We start from the raw sequence: 5,267 nt of genomic DNA, 5'->3' as shown, positions 1-5,267 counted from the left end.
TCCTGTCAGGCTGGGTGAGAAACTCGCGGAGAACGCTCCCCCAGACCTCTCCCTGCCTGAGCTCACTTTTTACAGGAGGCTCCAGCTTCCCTGCCCCGCCATCCTTCCCAGCTCTATCAGATTACTGTTCAGAACGAGTACTTTCAGTTACGTTTTCAGTTTCCAGTCTGCTGGGAACTCGAAACTGTTCTGGCTTTTCCCAATATAGTCGTCCTCTTTCAGAGCCTCAGGGTTCCCCCTCCCAGCACACAGTCTGCATGGAAGGACTTAACTCCTTCTCCTCAACTGGACCCAGAAGGATAGGGACCATGGCTTCGGGACTTGATCGTGATAACGTCTCTTGACACTTGAATGAACGAGTGAAGTGGATGACAAAAAAAAAAAAAAAAACACTTAAGTGCTTCTATGTACCAAACACTGAATGACATAGCATTCAAAAAGAAAAAAAAAATCATGCCAGCCTTTGCTCTCCAGGAGTTCCCACTGCCTGAATGCATGCATGTAATAGTTTAGCTTCAGGGTGAATGGAAGGACCCAGGGCTAAATCGATGATCCTATGATGGTTAAATATAATGAGGCCACCTTGGGAGCACAGCTAAAAGGATTAGGCACACATTGAGTCCAAGATCCAAGGTCCATCATCAGACACCCCACCTGAGGCTGTGGTACTCCCAGCGCTGAATTCAGTATTCCAGCGATGGTCTCGGCAGGGCAGAACAGAGCAAAGCACATTTCTTCCTTATTCCTGTATGGTCTCTTGCAATTCAGCCTGAGGTCACTTCAACAACTGTATTTGCTGTCAATCTGCTCCATCACACTGGTGACTCACATTGACCTTGGGGTTCCCTGAAACCTCCAGATCTTTTTTCAGAACTGTTTGGCTGTGCCTTGCCCATTTTGTGCTTGTGAGTGTGAAGTATTTTTAACCCAAATGTAAGACTTTGAATTTATTTTCATTCAATTTCATCTCAGATTCAGATCAATGTTCTAACTTGTCAACTATTCAAAAAAAATCCCACTTTTGGCATCTGATGAGGTGGTTATTTCTCTTAGCTTTGTATTATCCACAAATCTGACCAGCATGTCCTGTAAACCTTTATCCCACATTAAAAACAAAGAAAGAAAGAAAAGCATATGAAGCCAAGGACCTGGGGCATTCCACTGGTGACTTACTTTCAAGTTGATACTGAATCAATCAACCAAACCATAAACATTTATTACGCCCCTTCTATGTGCCACTAGCAAAAAACAACTTAATAACAAAGTATGCTTGTTTAATTCAAGGTATTCTGCCTATACATGTACAGAATTATTTACACATCTCTACAGTGGAGGAAGAGACTTTTAACCTTTCTTTGTGTTCTCAGCATTCAGGACGGTGCCGGGCATTTAGAAAACTCCTAATCGATGTTTGCTAACTGACTCATGTTTGGAAACAAAAATCACATGAAAGGCAACTCCTACCAGCTTTCTGCCGTTGGGGCCTATGACTTCTGGCCCAAGACTCATGAGTCATGGCACTGAGTCATGATGGTAAAAATTAGAATGAAGCCAAGCCTTATTTATGTAGCCTTTGAAAGGTAATGAAAGTTTTGAAGACATTTCCTTATTCGGACTCCACAGCAGATCAATTTCGGTGATCGGTTTTGTTTCTCTGACATCCCTTCCAGTTCTAGAAATGTTTGGAGACCCAAAGTTTACTTCCCGAATATTGCTTCTATGGTTCAAGGACCATGGTCTCTGACTGTCATCTCAGTACTGAATAAAGATTCAATTTAATGGAGTTCTGTTGTTCAGTTGTTTTTGTTGTATCTGACTCTGTGGGTTTTTCGTGGCAAAGATACAGGCGTGATTTGCCATTTCCTTCTCCAGTTCATTTTACAGATCAGGAAACTGAGGATTAGGTGACTTTCTCAAGGTCACATAGCTAGTAAGTGTCTGAGGCTGGATTTGAACTTGGTCTTCCTGACTTTAGGCCGGGTACTCTATCCACTGTGCCACCTTTCTGCCCCTAATCATTTATTAAAAGCCTACTATGTGATGGGCACTGGGAAGAGAAAAAACTAAAAACAAAGTGACCCTTGCCTTCAAGGAACCTCAATTCACCTGAAGGGATACACTATATAAGCAGGGAAATAAATGTGAAGAAATATCAAGTGGTTAATGTCACCTGGTTGCCAAAATATATTATATTGCTCTCCAAATGAGAAACATGTACAGGAATTATGTGAACTGTGCCTCTTTTTCTTCAAGGAGCACATCACATCAAAAGATCTTCTCTCTCTAAACAGGGGTTCTGCCATTCCCTTTGGCAGTCTGGTGAAGCCCATAGACCCCTTCTCAGAACAGTGCTGTTCAATATATAAAATAAAACACAAAGGATTACAAAGGAAACCACTTATATTAAATGACAGCTATCAATATAGTTGAAAGATAAGTTCCTGGACTCCAGGTTACAAACTTTGGCTCTGAAAGGCCTTATGTTCTATTTCTTGAAAATCTTGATTAGCTGTGGGGCCACTCTTCAAAGCTGGGGCTGTCCAGGAAATTTCCCTTCACAAAATAATTTGAGAGTTGGAAGCTGCCATCTAGTCCAGCTCATGTGGGAGAGAAATTGCTTGTCTAGCCTCCACCCAAAGACCTCCAAAGAAGTGGGGATAGTCCAGCCCAATCATCCAATCATTAAGAATTCCTTCTACTCAACAATTAACTCCAAGCAATGACTCATGTTTTGTAATCTCAACAGACCTGTCAGTTGGATTGGGAAGAACGAATTCCCCGTATCTAGGGGGTTCCATGGTGCAGAGAGCACCGGGCCTAGAGTCAGGAAGACTTTGTGAGTTCAGATCCAGCCTCAGACCTTTACTAGCTGTGTGTCCTGGGCCAGTCACTTAACTGTTTGCCTCAGTTTCCTCATCTGTAAAAATGAGCGGGAGAAGGAAAATGGCAAACCACTCCAGTATCTCAGCCAAGAAAACCCCAAATAGGGTCACAAAGTCGGATATGACTGAAATGACTGAATAATAACAAAAATGAGGGAAGGGGGAAGGGCACGGGCCTCTTCCTGTTGTGAGTGGGAGGAAAGAAACTATCAGGGCAATTGTGTTGGTAACCAAAAATGGGCTCCTTAGCACTTAGTCAACAAGTGCCCTTGACTAGTTTGGCTTTTTCCCCTGAACTGAATGCTGTTTGCATGTTGGATTGGAGCATGTCAGCTCCTTCACCTTGCTTCCCTTGCTTAAGCAGATCAAAAGAACCTGTGTTTTCCCTGGTGTACCTTACACCCCCGCAGAAGCCGGATGGTTAAAAACAGCTTCTGTTGGAGCCAGAGACTGCTACAGCTATAGCCACAGCCGAAGCTGAAGCAGGAGCTGCCGGTAGCAGAGCTGACCTACGTGTGGATTGAGGAGTGCTGAACAAGGACTTGAGGCCAGTGGGTAATCTTTTTACCATGGAGGGGAAGCATGTATATGATTTTGCTTTATACCATCATGCTTTTCTGTGGCCTCCTGGTTACTCTTGTGAGGCGGACTTATTGGGCCTGGAAGCTTTTGATCAATAGATCAAAATGGGGATGCTGGTTCATGGGTTGGTTACTGTGGAGCCTAAATATATGCTTTGATTCTTCTGCTTCCTACTTTGAAGATTCCTTATATCTCGCGGTTCCGAACCTTTCAGACATATATATGATCCTCTTTGAAATTATAAACTCTGCCCTCATACTACAGCAATACATATATCAAGGATGTATCAGGAAGAAAACTAAGAGGCAGCATTATATAGCAAGGCAAAAAGCATTTTTAAAGTGCTTTCCATAGGCCAGACAGTGCACTAAGTGTTAGGATACAGATGCAAGCCCTCCAGGAGCTCGCACACTAATGGGGGAAGACAAAACACAAAAAGAGCTTTAAAAACACAGTGAGGTGGGGGAGGGGTGAGGTGGAGGACCAGCAGTGGTTGAGGGTACTCAGTGTGGGCACATGTTTTTTAAGTCCAAAAAATTAGGAATAGATCTGGAAGGGGAATGAATTAATTATATGAAATGGGAATATACTAGAGTCCTTTCAAATAAGATCAGGAGAGAAGCAAAGGAGTCTGTCATCACCACTTCCATTTAACATAATGCTAGAAATACTAGCTATGGCACTAAGACAAGAAAAAGAAATTGAGGGAATGAGCATAGATAAGGAAAAAAAAGGTCTCTTTTTGCAGATGACAGTGTCTTTAAAAATGTTAGAGAGTAAATGGAAACAACTGAACGATAAACAATTTCAATGAAGTTGCGGCATGCAGAATAAATGTACTTAAATAATTAATATTTTTGTATAATGCCAATAAAACTCAGCAGGAAGACACAGAAAGAGAAATTCCATTGATAATAACTACAGAATCCATAAACTATGGGAGTCTATCTATGGAGATACGGGCAAGAACTTATAGGACTACAACAACGAAATATTGTTTTTGGAAATAAAGCTGGTCCTGACTTTATAAAAAAGCTTATATGTTAAGCCAGTTGGTACATATAAATCAATTACTGTTTTTTTATCATCTATTGTTCCTTTAAGCATAATTTTTTGTTTATATCTCTTGATTTTGTATCTTTTAATTATTACCTTATCAGAGATAATAAGTACAACTCCTAGTTTTTTTGGAATCCCATAAAACATGACAGATTTTGTTTTATTCTTTCATTTTCATTCTGTGTGTCTGTAAATTTAAAATCTTTCTGGTGTGCAGCAAATTGTGTTTTTCTTAAAAAATCCATTCTTCATCTCTATTTCTTTTTATTGGGGAATTTAATCCAATTTCCCAATTGTTATATGTAATTGTCAGTGGTACTTATTCTTCAATTAACTACACTGTATGAGTGCACTTACCCACCTATCTGCACACACACATCCTATAAACTTTCATCCTTCTAAAAATCTACATTTGATCTTTGTCGTGTTTAAATTAATCTGAACCTATTCTTCTCCATCTAATTTCCCTTCTCTCAGGTTATCCTGGACCCCCAATACAGGGGGAGACAGATTTTTATGCATTAAAAATACTTAATCAAATAAGAACAATTAATTAAAAGAAAACAATTAACCAGGATAGAAAATTAGATAATCTGATTTCTAATTGAAGGAAAGATTAAGGATTTCCCAAATCCCAAATTTCGTGAGATTATTTTTATTGCTCTCTCTCTCTGTCTCTCTGTGTCTCTCTCTCTCTCATTTGTTTGACCCTTCTCATGCCCAGCTCAGAATATGTTACATAAT

The sequence above is a fragment of the Trichosurus vulpecula genome, chromosome 1, assembly GCF_011100635.1.
Source record: "Trichosurus vulpecula isolate mTriVul1 chromosome 1, mTriVul1.pri, whole genome shotgun sequence".
Lineage (NCBI taxonomy): Eukaryota > Metazoa > Chordata > Mammalia > Diprotodontia > Phalangeridae > Trichosurus > Trichosurus vulpecula.
Note: the sequence above shows the minus strand (reverse complement) of the source record.